The sequence below is a fragment of the Protopterus annectens genome, chromosome 5.part0, assembly GCF_019279795.1.
Source record: "Protopterus annectens isolate FY-2018-M chromosome 5.part0, PAN1.0, whole genome shotgun sequence".
NCBI lineage: Eukaryota > Metazoa > Chordata > Ceratodontiformes > Protopteridae > Protopterus > Protopterus annectens.
This window is the reverse complement of record NC_056735.1, coordinates 262,813,816-262,838,158: the sequence shown is the minus strand read 5'-3', so window position 1 is coordinate 262,838,158 and position 24,343 is coordinate 262,813,816. Positions and strand designations below refer to the sequence as shown.

Here is a 24,343-nt window from a genome sequence, read left to right as displayed (position 1 = left end):
AAAGGCCTCCGCAAAGTGACACAGGCGTAGCCAGGCTTGTCTCCGTAGAGCGACACCTGTTCCAGCCGCTCTATTCGCTCCTTCGGCCGCATAAGAAATGAGCCTCATGGACGAGTTAGATAATGAAGACAGGGTAGCCAACTGGGAGTTAACCGTCTGGGTCAACTGCTCAGGTAAGTTACCAGAGAGGGTATCCGAAAGCTCCTTGATCAGATCCCTCTGTAGTCTGGTGAAATGTGTCAGGTAATTCAGAGACCTTAATGTAAAGGCCGCTGAAGAAAGGGTACGCTTGCCGTACCGATCCATGCTCCTAGACTCTTTATTAGGAGGATGGACGGACGTCGAAGCCTCTGCCACATCTTGTTGGGTGGCAGATGCCACCACCATAGCATCTACAGCCACGCCTTTTGATAAAAAGTCCTTGTCCGGGGGAGCCGAGAGGAACTTATTGGGGTGAGCTGGCACCGGTTCCACAGAATCCGGGTGTTCCCACGCCCTTCGAGAGATCAAATCCAGAAGCTCATCGAAGGGCAGAGACACCCAGGAGGCGGAGGGCTGAGCCCCGAAGGCCTTGAGGAAAACCGACTCCTCAGCAGAAGGGGGTTTGGACTGCCAGTCACCTCGCTGCTTGAGGATCTCTAAGATGTCCGCAAAGGAGACATCTTCCGTGGACGACTTTGGGGACCCCTCCGCATCATCGAGGTCGGTATCCGAAGTGAGAGACTCATCAGGGGAGTCGTGTTTCCTCTTACACTGTTTCTTCCTGGGAGGTTCCTCCGAAAGTGTGTCGGAGGGACCTCCAGGAAGAAGGGAACCCCCAATGGGGGAAACCTCAGGCCCAGGGGCTCCGCTGTCGTGAGACAGGGGGATTGCAAAAGCGCCAGTCTCCATGCCCAGGGAAGGTGGTGGTGAAATGGTCGAAGTGGCCACAGAGGATTTGGCCAAGGCACTTCACATGGCATCGAAGGCCGTACCCCCAGAGTCCTGGGATGGTTCAGCCCCCGAGACCACAACGGCAGTCGGAACCCCTGCAGCCGACGCACCGAGAGGGAGGCTCGGAACCGAAAGGATCGGGCCCGAAGCGTCCCCCCCGGGGCCGACAGAGGAGGTCCGCGTACCGAACCCCGACCCAAGGGACGGGGTTGAAGTTAGAGTTGGAACTGACCCGATAACTTCCACCGGTTCCACCAACACCGACTCCAACGGCGCCGAGGCTGTTGGAGGAGGAATCGATGTAGCAGGATGGGAGATCGGCTCCAAAGCCAACTGGGCTGGAGCCGAGATCAACTTTGTGAAGACTGGAGACTGGAAAAGCCTTTGAAGCACCCTGTCTAAGTCCGAATCGGACATCCTCGAAGAACGAGAAGAGACCGACCGGGTCCGAGTCGACTTCTCCGCCGGCTCCGAAAGACTGGGGGACCGGCTCCGTAATGGTTCTAGAAGTATCGGCATCGAGGGAGACTCCACTACTACTGCAATTTCCCTCGGAGCCGATGAGGACTTCGGCACTGAAGGGGAAGAGTCTGAGCGGGCAACCCCCATCGGTTCCGAAGGCAGTGGAGCCAATGAAGGTGACACGCCTCTCGATGCCCGAGCTCTCGACTCCGAAACCAGAGGAGTCGAGGCTGGAGACATCGAGGCAGACCATTCCGCCCTCGGCTCCGAAGTCTGTGGAGCCGACGGAGAAGCCTGCCTTGACTTTTTTGCTGCCGGATCCGACGGGCTGGTTGGAGCCGAAGGTTTTTTCTTCTTCCTAGAAGGTGAAGAAGAAGAGGAAGATAGGGCTTCCTCAAAGGAAGGGGTAATAAGCCCTTTTAAGATCAATTTATTTTTCCTCTCTTGGAGGACGCGAGAGGAAAAAGCGTGGCAAACGCTACAGGACTCCTGAAGATGCTTGGGACCTAAACAATAAACACATAAGGAATGGTCATCTGTTATAGACATTTTATAACTACATTTAACACATTTTTTAAAACCGGATGGTCTATGTTCTTTAGACATGGTTATAAAACACTAAACACCGACTACAAGAAAAAAATAAGATGGAACAGACAACCTAGACTCTAACTTAAACGCCTAGGGTAGGGCTAGGCCCCTCTAACTTAAACGGGACCGCTAAACACCGACTTAACTAACAAACAAAACACAATTTACCACAAAAAATATAGCAAAACCAATCACACAACAACAATAGCTGTTAAAACAGCTTTTGGGTAAGTTTTTACCAAAATTCAGACAGAAAAAATTTCTGACTAAAGATACTTAGCTCAGCCAAGTCCGAGACCACGTCTATGCTGAAAAGCGGCAAACGAGATCTGGGGAAGTGGTAGTGGTGCATCCTGGGATATGAGGTAACTCAGCCAATAAGAGACTGCGTTCTATTGTATAGCGGCCGAGTCGGAGCCGAGGATCGGCTCCGAACCCATCTGTAGAGAATGTAGGCGAGATAGGATCACATTACATCAGAAATTGCAGAATCCTCATCAGAGGAATCATAAGCAAATTCAGTCCTAGGACTCTTAGAGGGGGAAGGTTGGCTTCCCCTGACTAATGTAATAAGGTCTTCAGCCATTCTTATCATTTGTTTTTTAGACATAGAGGCCTGACCATGCGGTCTGGGCGTCGGTGTTCTAGGCACGGATCGAGTTTTAGGCCTTGAAAAAGAAGATGGCGTCGGTTTAATATGCAAGTCAGTAGGCCTGAATACACCCTCAGAAGCCGGTGTCTGTACAGTGGCTCTGGACCCATCCAAGGTAGAGACATCCACAGGTTCCACAGTTAAAGCATCTTGCGGCATACCGGACTCCGAATGGGTCTCAGTAGAGGCCTGCGAATCTGAAGTAGTGGGTATCAGGGGCTGCGAAAGCACCTCATGGAGTACTGTCGAAATGGCGATTAACTTAGGAGAGGCGTTGTGGGCAGCTTTGGACCTAGGCAGCCTGTCTCTGTCTTTATCTTTGCATTTTTTTGGAATATCAGTAGTCAGGTGGCTTACCGAAGCCATATCAGGGTAATTGAACAGAATACCAAAATATTTACAAGGGAAAATAAACCAACGATGAATAATTTGTTGATTAAATAAGGCACAAAACTGACAGCGAGGTACGTCATGGTCAGGGCCTAGGCAAGGAATACAGTACGAATGGAAATCTTTATGAGGTATTTGCTTTCCACAAGAAATACAATTATTGACTTTTACTGACATCGATTTAGAGCAAGAAAAAGTTTCCCCAACAGGGTACTTAGCTTTAGTTGAAGACTTCGGTTCTGAAACTTGAAAACGAAAATTTCAGGAGTCGGCCGACCGGCACATGCAAACTGCTTCTGCTTCGGGCACCGCATGGCAAGAAAGATGGTTGTAATGGCGTTGGCTTCATGCTTTATACCCCTGACGAGCTGACATAATGGAAGGTGAAACAGCAACCAATGCAGGACCCAAGACTTTGATAATAGGTTCATAGGTTCATACTAGGCTATCTGCCCTAGGGCATTTATAAGCCTAGCCAGAATGTGTTTGGCTTTCGCCACCCATTTTAAATTTATTTTGCTATGCCCTTTTTCGAGGTTAGTATACTGTGCCTCTGTCTAACAGTGACACAGAAGTGATACCCGGGGTAAACCTACGATCTCCCATCCACTCATCAAGATTCCTCTTGAAGAGAGTCAATGAGGGACTCTGCCTAACCTGGACTGGGATTTTATTCCAGAGTGAAGGGAGCCTCTGGGTTATGAATCTGTCCCTCCAGCATGTCCTATTTATTTCAGTGCTGAGGTTCAAGTCTCTCGAGCATGTAGCTCGATGGGATTTGGATTTTTTGAGGTGCAGCATGTCCCTTAATTCCGGGTTGGACATGGCTTTATACGTCAGGCACAGGTTGCCTCTGAGCAGGCGGGCCGACTTAGGGCTACTGCAAGCAGATAACCCGAATGTGATGACTGCAACAGTGAAACATGAAGCAACATCTAACTGGAGTGAGGTGTTCAGCGGAAAAACTGCAGATGGAATGTGTAAAGTTTTAAAAGAGAAATTATTTGAGTGCAAAAAATCAAAAAAAATGTTTAACATCAGGATCTAGGCATCAACAAGATATCTGATTACGATGAGAGTAAAAAAATATAAAAAAAAAAATAGGTCGAACTACAACTTTGAAAAGTGAAATAAACAAACTGGACAAACAGATCAAGCATAGTGTGAGACAAGAACAAGAACATTTTGAAGAAAATTTATCTAAAGATTATATAGATACATAAGATGTGGAAGGAGTAAAGGCACATAAATTGATAAACTGTGTGCAGATTCTAAAATTTATTCTCAGACGCAACAGATTATAATATATTTACAAAATCTTATGCAAAACAGTTTAGCTCCACAAAAGGGGTAATATGTTGTCATAGTGACATCCAGGTAACCCTAGACACTGGAATCAAATTAGATTATATTGAAAAAGAACTGCACAAACTGGATCCAAACAAAGCACAGGGAATACATGGAATTAGTAACAAAGACCTGAGAACACCAGCAAGAACCTATGGTACCACTATACCTATTATTCACTAGGTCATATAAACATGGGGTGATTCCTCAAGATTAGAGACATGCACTTATTAAACCTGTCTTCAAGGGAAAGGGGAGTAGGACAAACCTAGAGTCATCCAGATCCCTAAGTCTACTTTCATGTTGTGGGAAAATAATGGAGAAGGTAATATTGGATAAGTTACTGTCAGAACTGGATAGGCTGGGACTTGAAACCACATATCAGCATGCATATGTTGAAAACAGATCTATTACCACCTGTAACATGATGTTCTATAACAATGTAATAACAGCTATGAATGAAAATTTGTGCTGTGATGTAATTTATATAGAGTCAACTTCAGCATTTGACATAGTCATACACAAAATGCTGATCAGTAAATTAGTACAACTAGGTATTGATGTACTCTTGATAAGATGGACAGCTGCACGGCTTACAAATAGGACATGGCAAGTATCATACAGCAACTGGACAGGTGAATCCCTTGGTTACAGTCAGGGTGTCCCACAGGGCTCTGTCTTAGGCCCTTATTTGTTTAGATTGTATCTTGCAGACCTTACTTTTTCATCGGAGGTGTTCTACAGTCTATATGCTGATGACCTGAAATTAGGTAAACTGATTACATGTGTTACAGATAAGGCATGTAAGCAAAATAACTTGACTAAATTGACCATTTGGGCACAAGAGAATAATATGTTGATAACTACCTCAAAAACTAAGCAAATGAGATTTGGGAGACATAAACGGAAAGGTGAATATTTAATACAGAACACAGCGATTGAAACTTTAGAGTCTAAAGTTTAGACTCATTTAAGGACCTCAGTATATGGGTAAATTCATCTATGAGTTTTTCCTAATCATATCAGCCAACTGGTTAATGATAGTTATAGAGCTATAGTTTGTATAAAAGATTTATAAAGTCTAGGAAATCAAAAATGATGAAGTCATTGTTTGTTAGTTACATTGGACCCAGACTTGAGTATGGAATAACAATATGGAAACCCTATAAGAAAACAAGCATGAGTAAACTGGAAAGAGAACATCAGAAATATATCAAGGGCATCCATGGATGTGGAAATTTAAGTTATCATGAAAGACTAAAATATCTGAACTTGTATAGTGTCTCTTATAGATATCTAAGAGGAAATCTTATTGAAGTATATAGGGCATTTAGAGACAACTACCTCTGGGAATGTTTGTGGTTATTAAAACGTACCAGAGAATCATCAGACAATCTATGTGCACTTAATATGGGAACAACTGTTATGGTATATTGGCAAGCTAGAAAGGCCTTTAATGCCTGTGCAATATTTGTATGTATGTATGTATGTATATTTATTATTATTATTGTTATTGCTTTATTATTATTATTATTATTATTATTATTATTATTATTATTGTTAGGAAAATATGTATTCAAACATTCAGACATATATAAAACTGTGTGGTCAGACATATATAAATGTACTTGAACATATATGAAGTGCAAAGATTGAAAAATAGAATAATATGTAATGCATTTAATTCTGTTTTACTAGAATGGTAGTAGAAATGAACTTGCATATTATTGCTTGAAGCATAGCTGCAGTGTGATTAGAAACTTGACCCTGACAGTAACCAGCTCGGCTGGCTCATGTCTGTCAATGAAAGATTATTTTGCAAAGTTAGAAAATAATGAATCTGTGTGCATGTATATCTTTTCCTGCTTCCACCAGAAGAATGGCCTTGTGCACACTATCAGAGATAATGTCCAGCTGGCGAACAGAGAGACAAAGAAATGTATTAAAGAGACATTCATCCATTGTATTCGAGCTAATCTAAGAGCCTTGAATTGGCTACATCCTCGGAAGGACATTGTGGTTGACCAGGTGCTTTGCAAGGCTGTAATATTCTCATGGGAAAAAGATTTTTGAAAAACACTATCTCAGCACTTTTTCATAAGTTACTATGATGTAAAGACCCTGTCACTGACCACGTCAGTGAGGTGGGCAAAAGCTGATTGTAAAACATATAAAATGGCAGGTATTTCCTGAATAAAGTTAGACAACATTCTGTACATGCTTGTGTATGGTTTTTTGCCTCCTAATGTACATTAGAGTATACGTATACAGTAGATACCTGAGTTTCCTGCATTACTGTCTGTTATTGACTGTCATTTTAAAATGCCTAATGATTTTTACAGTCTGATTTTAACAATTTATCTAACATTTTGGTCCTTCGAGCCGGATTTCCCTTGGTAAGCTGCAGGTCAGAGTGCATGAGTGGTGATAAATCTGCGCAGGAGAAGCTGCCAAAACAAAATGGTTCTTCTTAAAGTGAAAAGACCTCCGACTGAATTGTTGTGTGTAACTGTCCACTTTCTGATCTGTGGCTGAAAAGCGGAAGACTGGGCCCCAAGAAAAAAGACAGTCATAAAGCGGGAGGCTCAGGTAAGAAAAATTTCCCTCTTTGTCTTTGTTTTAGATCAGGGACCAGATTACACTGTGCTATTGCTAAGGTTTGTGATAGCAGGGAGAGAGAGAGTCGAAGTATTGTATCTTGAGTCATAGATCAGGGAATAACAAAGCAAAGTAAACAGTCATTCTAGACACTACTGTGGATAATGGGAAATAAGATACCACGTGGTACAAGAGAAGGGTTACGTAACAGTCTTTTTAAGACATGGGAGATCAGTGCACTAAGAGATCACGAGATCCCCTAACGGATAATGTGAAGCATATGCAATTGCAGTAAGCAAATAATGTGAGATATTTTGCAAAATGTGTTAACAACTATAAATTTTATAGTAAACTAGATAAACTTTCACTAGTTAAACTCCTTAAACAAGCTTTAATCTGATGCAGGGCGTCAGGCAAAAGAAAAACAGCACCAACTAGGCATACCTCAAGCACATAGGTGGATTGAGGAAGCAAATTGTAAAAAAACAAAAGCTTAAAAAATTCTGAAACATTTTTAGACAACAGAGTGAAAGGTCTGACAGACAGAATCTCTGAAAAATGAAAACTTAGAGCAGACTGGACTTGCATTAATTAATGCATACAACAGGAAAATGAGACAGTAGATGGATATTATGCTAGATTATTAAAATGCTTTAAACAACAATTAAAAAAATGCATTTTTAAAAGGTTGCATTGCCTCTATCAGTAGCTTTATTACAAGGCATATGATAGATCACTGAACAAGCAGGCTGCAAGCCTTACTTGAGTATGCTAGACGTACTGAAAGACACTTTAATAGTAAAAGAAAAAAAGGCACAAGTCTTCACTGCTGAAGACGGAGCTGAAGTATTTGTATTACAGTCAGATAAAAAGGGCATCTAGCTAGGGACTATAAACAAAATAAGAAAGCAATGACAAAAGATAAAGGAGATGCAGACTGACTATATGATAGTGATAATAACCAAAAATCATCAGGAAAGGTTAATAAACAAAAAGGAAATGTAAATGTAGTAGAGGGAATAGAGGAAGTACAAACAGATGTAGAGGATAAAAATGAAAATAAAATTTTAGATTTAGCATTGTTGAGCCTGGAGCTCTACCTAGCAGATACAAAACCAGAAGTAACACTTCTGGTGGAGGGAAGGAAAGTCAAATTCCTGTGTGACTCAGGAGCGTCACGGACTTTGATACACCCCTCCAAGTTACCAAAACATTCTAAATCACCTGATTATATATTAGTAAAAGCAGCAAATGGACAGGGAACCACTTTCCCATAATATAGCAATAACTGACCCTGTTTCAGGTATGACTCAGAAAAGTAAAATTGTAGTTTCTGCAAAAATATCCAGTAAACTTACTGGGAAGAGACCTTGTGCAGACATTTGGCATAGCAGTAGTTCCTACCATGCAGGGTATGGAAGCACAAAGACAAATGGATGCTTTTGTGGTGTGATCAGAGGGTGAAGCCTATTATTGGTACAGCCAGGACTTAGTTATGACTGGTCCAAGGGCAGTAACCAAAAAACTGATAAACGTAGCCATCAGTAAGGTACCCTCCCTTGACACTGATCAGCAGCACTTGTTACATTGTACTCTATACTACTGTAGCACACCAGGACCTGATAAGGAATATAAGTAAGAATCCTGCTGACAGATTAATATTACGAACTTTATGTTGGGATACTGAGGAAAACAGTGTAGTAAGCTGTTCATTACCTCAGGAGTTCATGAGATTGTATAAGTCCAATAGACTGCCACATGTCAGCTTGACAAAAAACAAAAGTGTTAAATGGGCAGACTTAGAAAAAAAAGGTAACAAAATGGGAAAACAAACTGATTTAGAAATGTCAGGACAAGGGATATAAAAACAAAACTAAATTGGTTGACACAGACACATACAGCTGTACACTTGCAATCTAGTAAAAACAGCTGATTAGCATTTTTATTAAAAGAAAAAGAAGAGGCCTTGTGTAAAATTCCAACAACTCTGTGGTCAACAGGCAAGTTAAATGTAGGGCTTATTCAAGCAGCAGGACCAGTTACAATTACCCCAAAGTCAGCTTTTAGACCACAGAAAAGACAATACATTTTGGAAAAGAATGCAAAAGTAAAAATTAAGCCTATAATAAGCAGCATTACTCAAAAAAGGAGTACTGGTAGAATCTCCTGATTCACCATGTGATACACCCCTATTTCCTGTTAAAAAAGCAAACGGGGAATGGCAAATGGTACAAGATTTATGAGCTGTAAATAATGCAGTCATACCTAGAGCACCTACGGTGCCAGACCCACATACCTTGTTAAATAATTTAAAGCCACAACAGAAGTATTTTACTGTGGTAGATATAAGCAATGCTTTCTTTTCAATACCTATACATCCTAATAGTCAATATTGGTTTGCATTTACATTTCAGGGTAAAAGGTATACATATACTCGACTACCACAGGGATATTGTAAGAGCCCAATAATATTTGCACAAAAAATGGCTAGCAACCTGGCAGGATTTACCCCACCAGAAGGTAGTCAAATTTTACTTTAGGTAAATGACATCTTGCTAGCAGCACCCAGCAGCAGTGCAGGGTGAATACAGTAGCATTATTAAAATTTTTAGTAATACAAGGACACAAAGTAAACAGAAGTAAGTTACAACTTTGAAAAAAAAAAACACAGGTTAGATACCTGGGATATGTGATATTCAATAAAGGTAAAATACTAGATAATGGAAAAAAAAAAAAAAAAAAAAACAGCAATTTTGCAAGCACCCAAACCAACAACTAAAAAAGAAATAATGTCTTTCTTAGGTACAACTAATTTTTGTTGAAGCTGGGTACCAAATTATTTTACGATGAAAAACAAAAGCAGAAATGGCTTTCTGCAGGTTGAAGCAGTTAATAGCTTCTTCATTAGTTTTAAGACTTCCAAGTTATCACAAACGTTTTTTTTAGACCATAGATTGTAAGCAATGGTACATGACATCAGTATTAAAGCAACAACATGGGGATAAGCAATGCCCCATAGCTTACTATTCATCACAGTTAGACCCAGTGGTGCAATCTTTGCCTCACTGTGTACAAGCAGTAGTTGCAGCAACAATGGCAGTGCAGGCTTCAGCCTCAGTGGTGTTATTCCACCCTCTCACATTGAGAATGCCTCATGCAGTTGCAATAATTCTGCTACAAGAAAAGTTGCATACCTTTCTCCTGCTAGACATCTTTCATGTATGACCATACTGCTGAGTCAACCTCATATAAACAGTTAGCTTTACCTAGACAAGATCTTACAAATATGCCCTTGGATGATGCTGAGGTGACATATTACGTGGATGGCTCATGCAGAAGGGGTCCTACAGGAAAAAATCTGGTGGGGTATGCAGTAGTTACAGACACTAAAATTTTAAAAGCACAAACTTTGCCACACAACTTGTATGCTCAAGCAGCAGAACTGGTAGCTTTGACAGGAGCATGTATTTTAGTAAAAGGCAAAAAAGTAAACATATATACTGATAATCAGTATGCTTTTTCTACAGTGCATGTGTTTGCACAACAATAAAAAAAATAGAGGGATGACTACATCCAGTAAAAAACCTATTAATCATGCGCAATTTATTTTAGAGCTATTAAAATCTATTCAGTTGCCTACCAAAGTAGCTATTTGTAAATGTGTAGCTCATACAAAACAACAGGATAAAATTTCAAAAGGTAATGCACGAGCTGATGCAGCTGCAAAGCAAGCAGCCTCAGACTCAAAAACTTTATTTTTAAATAAAAAATTACAACCCTTTGAAATTTTAGATTTAGACATGTTAAAAACAATGCAAATGCTTACTACAAAAGCAGAAAAACAAAACTGGGTAAAACAAGGTGCAATTTTTGAAAATGGACTGTACATTTCCAAAGGAAAAAAAACAATATTGCCGTCTAATTTATTTAGATATGCAGCTTTGTTGAGCCATGGGCAGAGCCATGTCTCAACAGGGGGGATGGTACAGTTAGTAAATAAAATATTCCAAATATATGGATACATAAATTATACAATAAAATTTTGTGCAGCTTGTCATACTTGTAACAAGCACCATGCACAAGGAGCATTTAAAAACAAGCAAGGGAGTTTCCCTACACCACCATATCCGTTCCATACTATTTGTATGGACTTCATAGAGTTGAATAAATGTGAAGGAAAGAAATACTGTTTAGTGATCATAGATATGTTTTCAAAATGGGTAGAAGCTTTTCCAACCAGGAATCCGGATGCAGCAACAGTGGCAAAGGCCCTAGTAAAGGAAATAATTCCTAGATTTGGCATACCGGAAAGAATCTATAGTGACAATGGGACACATTTTGTCAATCAGACAATTCAACAACTTGGGAGATTTTTTGGGATTTCCTTAAGGAATCACTGTGCTTACCACCCACAGTCAGCAGGACTGGTGGAGAGGTACAATGGGATTTTAAAAAACAAGTTAAGGAAGTTGATGAGTGAGACTCAGAAGAATTGGATTTGCTGTTTACCTCTAGCATTGCTGAGCATGAGAACAGTTCTAAATGTAAAGGGCTTGACCCCCTTTGAAGTAGTATTTGGAAGGGCATATTATGTGCCACAGTGAAAAGCTCTCATGCCTGCAGAGCAGGAGGCTGACAGTTCATTAGCTAATTATATAAAAAAACTGTTAATGAATAAATCTGTTTTGCAGTTTAACTCTTTTTCAGACAAAAGAACTTTCAGCTGAATAAAAACTTTGTGACTGATACACAAGGGCAAAATGGCCAAGAGTAAAGCAAACAAAAAGCAGAGCAACCCAAGAACTATTGCATAATTATTTTCTTTGGCAGTGCATTTGTTGACTAAATATGACAATTTTTCTTTTATTGTGGTTTTTCCCTGCACTCAACCACACAAGTAAAAGTGAGAAGACGTGATGAACTGTTTATAGACTGGCATCCAAACTTTAACACATACCTGACCATGAAGCTTGTGCATACAGAAACTATGCACATTTCAAATTGCTGGGTTTGTACAGCTATACCAACAACATATAAGAGACTGTTAATGTCCACTGTCCCTCTGGGAATAAAATGAGACTTGGAAAAGTTTTCTTGATACAGAAACTGTGAGATCACAGGACAAAATAGCTTTATTTTTACCTGTCACACAAAAAGGAGTTGTATGTTCTACGAAAGTGATACCCTCCAGGTGGGCTGGAGTAATGGTAATATAATAATGTCTTATAAATGTTACATTAAAGTCAAAAGTGGGGGTACTGTTTGTAATACTAACTATAATTCATATCTGAGTTCAATAAAAACTACATTAAATGCAGTATGTGACAATCCAGTCTTAACTAAGCAATTGTCTATTAAGGATAGAAAAATGTTTCATGCAGGGATAACACGTATTAGTACCAAAGTAATGATTTTATTTGTGGGAAAAAGGCATATGAATGGTTACCTGAGAATTGGTCCGGCAGTTGTTTTTTGGGTTATCTGGTTTCAGCAATAAGACATACTGCAGAACTACCTTTGGGTAAAATACGAAACGTAAGGAAAACAGCTCGAAAATCTGAAGGTCCAGTTAAGAAACCTGTAAATCCAGTTGGTAAAATCGAAGCTGGTTGAAAAGACCATAATTCAGTAAAAGACAAAAGTAAATTGACTCATATGGACTTGGGCAACAGTGTTATATCCAGGGCAGGAATACCACCAGCCTATGGAGCAGTCAAATCGATCTGGGAGCTGAGGAAGCTGTCAAGAAGCCATGAGCAATGCAACTTTTTCCACCCTAGAATTGGTGACTGATGAACTGAATGCAATAAAAACTGTTGTGCTACAAAATCGAATGGCTCTTTACTTCACCCTAGCGGCAAGAGGTGGTACACGAAGAAGAATGCTGTGCTTTTATCCCTGAGGATCGTCACGAGACAAATAACCACCTAGAGGTAATTCAGCAAGTATCAGCAATGACTAAACCAGACCCAAACCCACTGACGGACTTTTTCCAGAATCTGTTTGGGGGGTGGGGTTCCATCCTATTGAACATTTAATTGCTATTTGTGTGGGTATACTCCTAATAGGAGCATGTGTTTACTGTGAAATTCCCTGCATGAAAAGATTAATCAAAAATTTGTTGATATATCTGTTACTAAAACTTTTTACCAAAGTGTTGAAATTAAAAGATTAATTTCAGATGATGCTTTTTCTGAAATATAAAATAAATGACTTACTTAGCTGAAAGTCCTTGAAAAGGAAAAGGCTAAGAAATTAAATGATATTGTTTATGTTTCGAATAGAATGAAATGCATTAACAGGAGGGAGAATGTTAGAAAAATATGTATTCACATATAAGCTGTTAGGAAAATATGTATTCAAACATTCAGACATATATAAAACTGTGTGGTCAGACATATATAAATGTACTTGAACATATATGAAGTGCAAAGATTGAAAAATAGAATAATATGTAATGCATTTAATTCTGTTTTACTAGAATGGTAGTAGAAATGAACTTGCATATTATTGCTTGAAGCATAGCTGCAGTGTGATTAGAAACTTGACCCTGACAGTAACCAGCTCGGCTGGCTCATGTCTGTCAATGAAAGATTATTTTGCAAAGTTAGAAAATAATGAATCTGTGTGCATGTATATCTTTTCCTGCTTCCACCAGAAGAATGGCCTTGTGCACACTATCAGAGATAATGTCCAGCTGGCGAACAGAGAGACAAAGAAATGTATTAAAGAGACATTCATCCATTGTATTCGAGCTAATCTAAGAGCCTTGAATTGGCTACATCCTCGGAAGGACATTGTGGTTGACCAGGTGCTTTGCAAGGCTGTAATATTCTCATGGGAAAAAGATTTTTGAAAAACACTATCTCAGCACTTTTTCATAAGTTACTATGATGTAAAGACCCTGTCACTGACCACGTCAGTGAGGTGGGCAAAAGCTGATTGTAAAACATATAAAATGGCAGGTATTTCCTGAATAAAGTTAGACAAAATTCTGTACATGCTTGTGTATGGTTTTTTGCCTCCTAATGTACATTAGAGTATACGTATACAGTAGATACCTGAGTTTCCTGCATTACTGTCTGTTATTGACTGTCATTTTAAAATGCCTAATGATTTTTACAGTCTGATTTTAACAATTTATCTAACAATTATTATTATTATTAAGTGCATGCAGTTATAGAGACCTAGTTTAAATGTACAGAAAACACTCTCTCTAAACTTGGGTTTTGGTTCAGGCTTTCACTTTATATGAAACAGCTTTGGAAAAGTTCTTAAAAGATTCTGGGGTTTGTTGGGAGTTGAGCCTTTATACTTATTTCAAGAGTTAACACTTTGTGATATGATTTGACCAGTGAGAACATTACACAAGGGAGAGATTTAAAGTTCCCTCATATTTGTGAGCATCAGATCCAGGATATCTGCACCCCATAGTAGGTGTGCAGACTAGTTGTTCCAGTGCGTTTGCATTGACAAAATCCAAGAATCTTTGAGACTGCATGTTATGGTTGTGTATGTATCCCAGTTTATGGTGGGACAGTTGAAATCACTAATGAACATACTGATGGGCTGAACTGTGAGCGACTCCAGTGCATCCAAGTATGCGGTATGGTTATCCTAGATCATAGACAGGATCTATATATAGCAAGGATATAGTGCAGGACATTACCTAAGGTTAGTTGATATGGAGTATCTCAAGCGTGTCATATTCTAATCCTGAGGTATGCTAACTTTTTCTACAGATATGGATACACTTCCACCTCTTTTCCCGTCTTGTGCGGTAGCTGGTCTAAATGTGTAGGAGGCATTATCATAGGATCACAGAAGTTACTAGACTATTGGCCCTGAGGCCCTTATAAGTCTAGCCAAGAGTTTAGCCCATGTTTAGACAAGTCAGCACCTGATGCCTCTGTCCAGCAGAGACACGGGTGGAATCCCAGGGATATATTTTCTGTTTCCCATCCAGTTATCCAGGTTGCACTTAAAAAGGGGTAAAGAGGTACTCTGCTTGACATGGAGAAGGAGTCTATTCCACAAAATGAAGGAGTCTCTGGGACACAAATCTGTCCCACCAACAAGTTCTATTGATGTCACAGACCAGGCTGAGGCCACTCATGCAGGTTACTCGAGTGGAGCTTGACTTGCGGACATGCAGCAATCAAGGTGGGGTCCGAGATTGCCTCGTATGCCAGACAGATGTCACCTTTGAGGAGTCTGTATGAAACTGAGTAGATGGATAGGGCTTTTAGCCTATCTGTGCATGGTAGATTTTTGAGGCCCTGGATTCTTATGGTGAGGAACCTCTGTGGTCTCACCAGTTGTTAAATGTGCTTTGCAAGGTACATGCCGAATGGGACGTTGTACTCAATAATGGGCCTTATAAGGGAAGAATACAGGGATGTTATGACCTCCTTGTCCCTGGATGCAATACCCTTACTTATGATGTGGGCCATTTAGAAAGCTTTCCATACAACGGAAACAACATGGTGGATCAAAAGTCAGGTTGCTATCAACCTGGTTGCCCAAATCCCTCACAACTGACTGTGTGCTTAGGATGTTGTTATTAATGTGTTAATTTGTGGGGACGTCACTCTCCACAAAGGGGATGATGATGCATTTTTAGCTATTCAGCTTGAGGCCATGTTTCTGGCACCAGTCATTTGTTTGGGTAAGACCCTCTTGGAGGATGTCCACATCACTAGGGGAATTGATGAAAGATCCCAGCTTGCAATCATCTGCAAAATTGGTCAGCCATAGCCTACTGGTATTGGCCTGCACCTCAGAAAGGCCCCAAGACCGAACCCTGGGGTACGCCGCTCATTACGGGTCTACTGCTTGAGGTGGCTTCCCCTATTCTGACTAGGTGGGTTCTATCAGTGAGCCAGTTAGCTACCAATCTGGTAACATACCGATTGATGTCTAGTTGAGAGAGTTTATCCATTATGCCCAAGTGGGGAATAGTGTCAAAGGCTTTGGTCAGGTCAAAGTAGGCGGAGTGCACCATCTTCCCCTCGTCCATGGCTTTGGTGACTGTCTCAAAGAAGTCGACCAAATTTAATAGACATGACCTCCCCTTGATGAAGCCACACTGTGTGGGATAAAGTGTTTGGAAGTTGCCAATGTTTTTGTTAATAAGGTCCATGATAATCTGGTCCATGGCCTTGCAGATCAGGCTAGTCAAGCTGATGGGTCTATAATTTCCCAGATTGGTGGACACTCCACCTTTGTGCAAAGGGATGACAGTGTCTGTCCTCCACTCAGCTGGAACAAAGCCGGTACTCAAGCTTTGTTTGAATAGGGAACCTAATGGTGCTGCAAGTTCCTGCCCGAGTTCATGCAGGATGCAGCCTAGGATGTTATTTATTTATTTATTTATTTACACTTGTTGACCGGGAGTGTTTGACTGGATACAGGTCCATTTTCAGTGGAGGCCCGGGGAGAAAAGCTCCACAGTTAAAATAGACAGTAGTTACATTGGATTACATAACGATTAACAATTTGATTAACATAGCAATTAATCACAAACATATTTACAGATGAAGAACATAGTACAACAGTAGACAACTAGAATCTTTATCTGCGAAGTACATAAATAGAAGTTATGTTCTTACCATAACGTTCCATGTTAGTTGTCTTCTCGCCTTCTTCTTGCTGGATAGGTTCGGAGCCGACCTCGGCTCCGACTCGGCCACTCTAAAGCTCGAGAGTTGGTTCCACCGGCTCGAGGCTCCCCTTATATCCCACAATGCTAGGTGAGAGTTACCTCAGATCTCGTTTGTAAGCTAACCCCAGCTTATAACAGAAACAGTATAACTGTAAAAAACAGAATCCACCTCTAACAACAGGAAGAAGAAGGGTGACCTACATCCTGAAACAAGAAATATGCATAATAGCATATAGCTAAGAAAGAGGTGGTAGAAAGAGAGGTCACGATCACAACTCCTCTAGGTCTGTCCAGGCCAGGGGGAAGGAGGGTGGGGCCAAGAAGAAGGAGAAGAAGACAACTAACATGGAACGTTATGGTAAGAACATAACTTCTATATGTTAAGTTGTCTATCTCGCCTTCATTCTTGCTGGATGGGACCGCGTCCCTAGCACCTTGTCCCGGGTGGCCTAACGGAACAGACTCCTGAGAACTGTGGAACCAAAATTAGCTCTATGCCTAGAAGCTAAATCCAACTTATAATGGGAAATAAAAGTGTGAGGAGTAGCCCAAGTAGCCGCTGCACAAATGGTGTCAATAGGCAGTCTGTCTTGGAAGGCTAGAGAAGTAGCCAAAGCTCTGGTGGAATGTGCTTTAGGCTTATTAGGCAATTTTTGGTGTCTAATCTCATAAACAAGGGTAATCAGAGATGTTAGCCATCTGGATAAAGATACCTTTGAAACTGGAAGTCCCTTTCTGCTTTCCGTGATAGGAGACAAACAGTTGATCAGATTTTCTGAATTGTTTCGTCCTGTCCAAGTAGTACCTTAATTGACGATGAACATCCAGACAGTGTAATTTTTGTTCAGACCTATTTGAATACTCCGGGAAAAAGACAGGGAGGTCAATGCACTGGTTTAGATTTGATGTTGAAACCACCTTAGGCAAAAAGGACGGGTTAGTTCGTAAGGAAACTCTGTCCTTATGGAACACAAGGTAAGGAGAACGACAGCTGAGTGCTTGAAGTTCTGAAATTCTTCTAGCTGATGTGATAGCCACCAGAAAGAGAGTTTTCCATGATAATAACTTTAATGAACATGAAGCTGCAGGTTCGAAAGGGGAAAGAATCAAAGAAGCAAGAACTAAATTTAGGTCCCAAGGAGAGGGAGGATTTCTTACAGGAGGTCTGAGAAGAAAAACTCCTTTCAAAAAGGCTTTGCAGAGTTTGTGGGACATTAGGGCAGATTCAGAAATACCCACATGGAAATTAGAAATAGCTGCCAATTGAACCTTAAGAGTAGATGGAGATGAACCTGCATGGAAAAGTTCAGCAAGAAAATCAAGGACTAATTGGATGGAAGCGGTGAAAGGATCTATGTCCTTTCCTTGTGCCCAATATGAAAAGCGTTTCCACTTACTCAAATAAATCTTTCGAGTGGAAGATTTATGGGAAGCTATCAAAATATCTCTAACAGAGTGAGATAGTTGAGGAAGCCTGGCTACAGTTGGAAGTGGAGGAACCAAGCAGTGAGGTTCAGAGAGGGGAGGGAGCGATGAAACTGACCCGACTGATGGATCAAAAGATCTGGAACTAGGTCCAGATTCCACGGTCGCTCCAAAAGAAATCGATGTAGAAAGGGGAACCACACTTGCCGAGGCCAGTAAGGAGCAATGAGGATCAATGAGGCCTTCTGAGCGATAGCTTTCTGTATTACTTGAGAGATCAGTGGGAAAGGAGGAAATGCATACAGAAGTCCCCGGGGCCAAACTTGGACTAGTACATCCCTGCTGGGTTGGCCTGGTAAAGGGAATAGAGTGAAGTATTCTCTGCACTTGCTGTTTTGGGGAGTAGCAAAAAGATCGCAGCAAGGCTGACCCCACTTGAGAAAAATCTCTCTCACTACAGAGTCTTTCAGAGACCACTCGTGAGGCATGAGAATAGCTCTGCTCAACTTGTCCGCAATGTGATTGGACTTCCCGGGATGTGCGTTGCTATCAGAAAACGCTGAGAAGAAATCGCCCATTGCCACAGTCTGAGTGCTTCTCGACACAGGGGGTATGATCTGGTTCCGCCTTGTTTGTTGATGTACCACACTACAGACATATTGTCTGTCTGGATTACAATCGTTCCCAAAGGAAGAGAGTCTTGAAGGGCTTGCAACGCTAAAAGCACTGCTCTCATCTCCAGAACATTTATGTGCAAGTGGCATTCGTTTGGTTGCCATGTGCCCTGGACTGTCCTGCCCTGATAATGCCCCCCCCACCCGATCAGGGAGGCATCCGTTGTCAGAGTAGCAACCGGAGGAGGTGGAACAAATGGTCTCCCCAACAGGAGCTGGGGGGAAGACATCCACCACATGAGATGGTTTTTGCACGCTTGCGTGATCATAATGGTGTGAGACATTGGAAGTTCCTGGTATGACCATTGAGAAAAAAGCATCCACTGAAGTATCCGCATGTGGTATCTGGCCAATGGAAGGAGAGGTATGGCCGCTGCCATGATTCCCAACACCTTTAGAACTAACCTGGCTTTGGCTCTGTTGTTGTTGAGAAGTAGTGATACTAATTTTTGAATGTCTGATATCCTTTGGTTCGTTAGTGCTGCAGACATGTTTACAGTATCTAAATTTGCGCCTATGTAGGTAATAGTACGACAAGGCGACAAAACAGACTTTTCGCAATTTATTGAGATACCCAGTTTTTGACAGATGCGAAAAGTGTAATTTCTGGCCATCAGAAGGAGATGCTTGGTGGGAGCTGTGAGGAGCCAGTCGTCCAAATATGGAAACACCTGGAATCCTTGTCGTCTCAGGTGAGAAGCTACCACTGCCATGCATTTGGTAAACACCCGGGGGGCAGTGGTGAGACCAAAGGGCAGGGCCCTGAATTGAAAATGCTGGTTCCCAGCCTGAAGCGGAGGAATCTTCTGGAGCGCCTGTTCATTTTTATGTGATAGTACGCGTCCTGAAGGTCTATAGAGCACATCCAGTTTCCTTTCCCCAATAGGGGAAGAATGGATTGCAGCGTGACCATCCGAAATCTTGTTTTCTTGACCGATCTGTTCAAGATACAGAGATCCAAAATTGGTCTCCAGTCCCCTGTTTTCTTTGGAACTAAAAAGAACCTTGAGTAGATTCCGGATCCTAGTTGGTCTGCTGGCACTGGCTGAATAGCTCTTTTTGCAAGCAGCTTTGAAATTTCCAAAGCTGCTATATCCCTTTGAGCGGGTGGAACATCTGGAAGGGATTTTTTTGACTGATTTGGAAAACGAAGAAAGGGAATAGAATAACCTTCGAAATGATGGACTGTACCCATTTGTCTTGTGTCAAGGATAGCCAGGCTTCTGGGTACAGTGACAATCTTCCCGACTGCCTCCGAACATGGGCAGACGTGCAACACCTCAGGGATGCTGAAAGGGCTTATCGGAGGACGTTTCTCGATTGCCCTGGTTCTGCGGACCCCTCTGCCTCTAGGGCGGCGTCTACCATTGTTGTTCCCCTCTGCCTCTGGCGGGAACCGACTCTGTCGTCAGGCGAAGTCCCTTGAGATTGTTTACGGAACCACATCTTTCCTTCCTACTGGCCTTTGGGGTGAGGCCTAGAAAGTGTAGTAAAACGGACTCCGGCGGCAGAAAGGGTCTTGCCATCAGTCTCGCACCTAGTCAGGGTCTCTTTCACTTGTGGACCAAAAAGAGATGATCCATCAAAAGGGGAGTTCGTGAAAGACGTCTTGAAATGTTCCGCAAAATTGCATAGCCGCATCCAGGCGTGCCTACGTAAGGCTACCCCTGTTCCTGCGGCTCTACTCGCTCCATCGGCCGCATAAGAGAGGAGGCGCATGGAGGAGTTGGAAATAGAATTAAGGATAGCCAGCTGCGTGTTCATTTTCTCTTGAAACCCGCAGCTGTAGGGTCCTTCAGCATTTCACTCGCTTCTTTGATCAAGTCCCTTTGAAGACGAGTGAAATGGCACAGGTAATTCAGCGAACGCATAGCAAATGTCGCTGAGGAGAACATCCGCTTCCCGTACCTATCCATGGACCTAGATTCCTTGTTAGGTGGATGGACAGGCACTGAAGGATCGGCCAGTTCCTTCTTTGTGGCTGCAGCTACCACCATAGCATCCACAGAGACTCCTTTTGATAAAAATTCCTTGTCTGATGGAGCTGTGATGAATTTGGAGGGTCTCCTGGGAGTGGGGTCCACTGAATCAGGAGCCGTCCATGCCTTTTAGCAACCACCTGCATGGGGGGGTCGAAGGGGGGGGACACCCAGGAGGTGGAAGGACGAGAGCCAAACGCCTCAAGATACACAGATTCGTCCTCCGAAGGGTTGAGGGCTGGCCAATTTCCCCTCTGTTTAAGGATCTCCAGAATGTCTGCAAATGAGACATCTTCAGAAGGGGAACGGGGGGAACCCACAGAATCATCCAGATCTGTGTCCGACGTGATAGACTCAGGTGAGTCAATGTGCTTCCTCTTGCACTTCCTCTTCCGAGGGGCTCTTCTGCCAAATCAGGAGAGGCCTCGGAAGAGGATGAAATCCCAAAGGGAGCTCCTGAGGAGTTGGCTCTCTGCGGTCCGGGATGAGGGAGTGAGTCGACTTACCCTGAGGCAGCATAGAGGGAGGGGCTGACGGAGCCGACTGTGGAGTAGAGCCAGGCTCTAACACACTCCGCATGACCTCGAAAGCACCCCTGTCAGGCAGAGCCAGAGGTCCCCGCTCCGAGGAGCTAAGGACCCCTCGGCACCGACAGTGATGGCTCCGAGGCCGATGTCGGAGCCGAACTCACCAGCGCAAGCACCGAGAGGAGAGGGGTCGGACAAGGGTCCGATGCCACTCACCCCTCGAGCCGACGAGGGAAGTCCGGCGCCGAGATTCCTCCATGGAAGAAAACGGAGCCGGCAGCGGAGCCGAAGACAATTGTCTCGGCTCGAGGTGACCACAGTCTCGGTTCCGACACGACCCGGCTCGAACTCAAGAGAGTCGAAGGAGGAAGGAGTTGATGGACGGGGCAGGCACCGACTGATGAGTCGGGCTCTGAAGCATCTGGGCTAGTGCCTCGGACTTGAGTAGTCGACTCACCACCCTCTGAAGGTCATGATCGGACAGCCTCGATGACCTAGAGGAATGAGACCTTTGGCTCCGTTCAGACAGCAGGGGAGATCCTGGAGCCGAATGAACGGAGCCAACAGAAGGTGACCTAGACCTCTTTATGGTTGTTGGCTCAAGATCTTGTCGGAGCCGACACGGTACTCGATAACCTCGGCTCCGGCCGGGCGAAGCCACAGAAACTGTGGACTGAGTCTTATCGGCTCCAGCCGGAGCCGATAAAGGCAAAGGTTGAACAACCTGAGGTCTCGGCTCAGAAGCCGGAGCCGAAGACCTCGATGCCTTGGAGGGCTTCCCTGTTGAGACAGACAGGGAATCCTCAGGCTTCAACAAGCCTCTCAAAATAAGCTTGTTTTTTCTTTCCTGCAGGACCCTGGGGCTGAAGCCATGGCAGACAGCACAGGAGTCCTGCAGGTGCAAAGGCTCCAGACAATAGACACAAGAAGTGTGAGCGTCTGTCAGAGACATTTTCTGACAGCACGCATCACACTTCTTGAATCCGGAGACCTTTGCTTCTTTAGACATAGCCTAACTGGTGAACACAAACACACACTCAAACACACCAGTTATACCCTGTCAGAATAACAACTTTAGTAAAAATACTAAAAATAAAGTACAATAAACAGTAGTACACTACACAAACACTCCCTAGGGAAGGAAGGCCTAAGGCCCAAGGGAAGAACTAAAAGTTCTTTTTAACAAGAAACGGAAAAATTAGGTTCGGGATAAAGTTCAATGAACTACACTAATTTAAGAATAATTAAACTAAAAAGGGTAAAAGAGTAACTTTTATAGAAAAAGCTAAAACTCACCAGGAACCGGTAGAACAACCAACCTCGAAGCTGTAGCGGCAAACGAGATCTGAGGTAACTCTCGCCTAGCATTGTGGGATATAAGGGGAGCCTCGAGCCGGTGGAACCAACTCTCGAGCTTTAGAGTGGCCGAGTCGGAGCCGAGGTCGGCTCCGAACCCATCCAGCAAGAATGAAGGCGAGATAGACAACTTAACATCAGACATTAACAAATGTTACAATAAGAAGTTCCTGCTGTATAATAAGTACTAGGCTTATGAGCATCTGAGCTTGCTATAATCAAGGTAGTTAGTGGGGTGGAAAGAAAGGCAGTGGTTGGATGGGGTGGGTGATATTAGAGTGGGAGTTGCAAGGGCATAGCCAGCATGCTTTTAGGTGCGCTTTTAGTAAAGTTTTGAAGTGGGTGCATGATGGTACGGAGGTAATTGTGGGTGGGAGGAGTTCCATAATTTGGCTATGGCGCAAGAGAATAGTGCTTCACCAGCAAAGTTATTGGCTTTAGTGATCTGCAAGTGATTTTTGTTGCTGGATCTTAGTGGTCTGGTGGTGCGATAGGGTTGGAGTAGATTCTGGAGGGATGGGACATTTAGTGGATGGTTTACTAGTTTGTGGGCGAGTGAGAGTTGATACCATTGAAGGAGGTGAGGGAGTTCAAGCCAGCCCAGTTCAGCAAGTGAGAGACAGTGGTGACTATGGTAGGATGCCCCTGTGGCGAATTTGGCGATTTTGTTGTAGCACGTCTCTAGCTTGTTTAGATCGCATTGCCTTAGGTTGGTATATATTGGAGAGGCATAAAGTAGGGTGGAGACAAGGTGGGAATTTGGTATTGAAATCTTTGCTGCTTTGGTGAGAAGTTGCTTATTTCTGTATAACGCTCCTAGTTTTTTGTGGACTTTTTTTTATGGTCATGGATATGTGAATGTCAAATTTTAGTTTATTGTCTATTTCCACTCCTAGCAATTTGGTGTGTTCAGTTGGGTATATAGTGGTGTTGTCTTTTGCTGTGATGTTAAAGTGAGAGTTGTTTTGAGTATGTTTGGTGGGTTGGAAGATGAGTAGTTTAGTTTTGCTTGGGTTCAGTATTAATTGGGCATCAGATAACCAAGTTTCAACAGAGAAAAAGGCTTTCTGTGTGACTTTTTGCAGTTTGGGTAGGGACTGGGTTGAGCAGATGATGGTTGAGTCATCCGCGTATTGTATGAGTGTGCTATGTTTGGTGGCAGAGGCTAGATTATTGGTGAAAACAGAGAAGAGTAGAGGTCCAAGGATGGATCCTTGGGGAACCCCTATGGAGACAGGTAGTTGGGGAGATATGTCATTCTGCCATACAACGGATTGTTGGCGGTCAGACAGGTAACTCTGAAACCATTTGGTGACTGATTGAAAGAAGGATAGGTTATTGAGGACAGCGATGAGTTGTTTGTGTGGGACCATGTCAAATACTTTAGATAGGTCTAGGAAAGTAGCAGAGGAGAGATAGCCATTATTTTTATGCTGAAGGATAGTGTTAGTAAAGGAGAGTAAGGCAGTGGTGTTGCTATGGTTTGGTCGGAAACCATGCAGAGTATTGGAAAGGAGATTGTTAGTAAGGAGGCAGTCTGAGACCTGAGAGTGTATGCATCTCTCTAGTATTTTGGAGTGGAGAGAGAATAGCTATGGGGCGGTAATTGGTTAGTTCTGCGGAGGGGCCGCCTTTGTGGAGGGGAATTATATGTGATACTTTCCACAGTGTGGTAACATAACTTTCTGACAGAGATCGGTTAATCAAGACGGATACTGGATAGGCCAGAGCATCAGCTGTGATTT

At 42.7% G+C, this 24,343-nt stretch overlaps 1 protein-coding gene across 2 annotated transcripts in view; it reads right to left on the bottom strand.

Moving 5' to 3' along the window:
• PKNOX1 (PBX/knotted 1 homeobox 1) overlaps positions 1 to 24,343 on the bottom strand; it is a 1,629,974-nt gene that overhangs the window by 65,052 nt on the left and 1,540,579 nt on the right. The gene's annotated exons all lie outside the window — the stretch shown is intronic.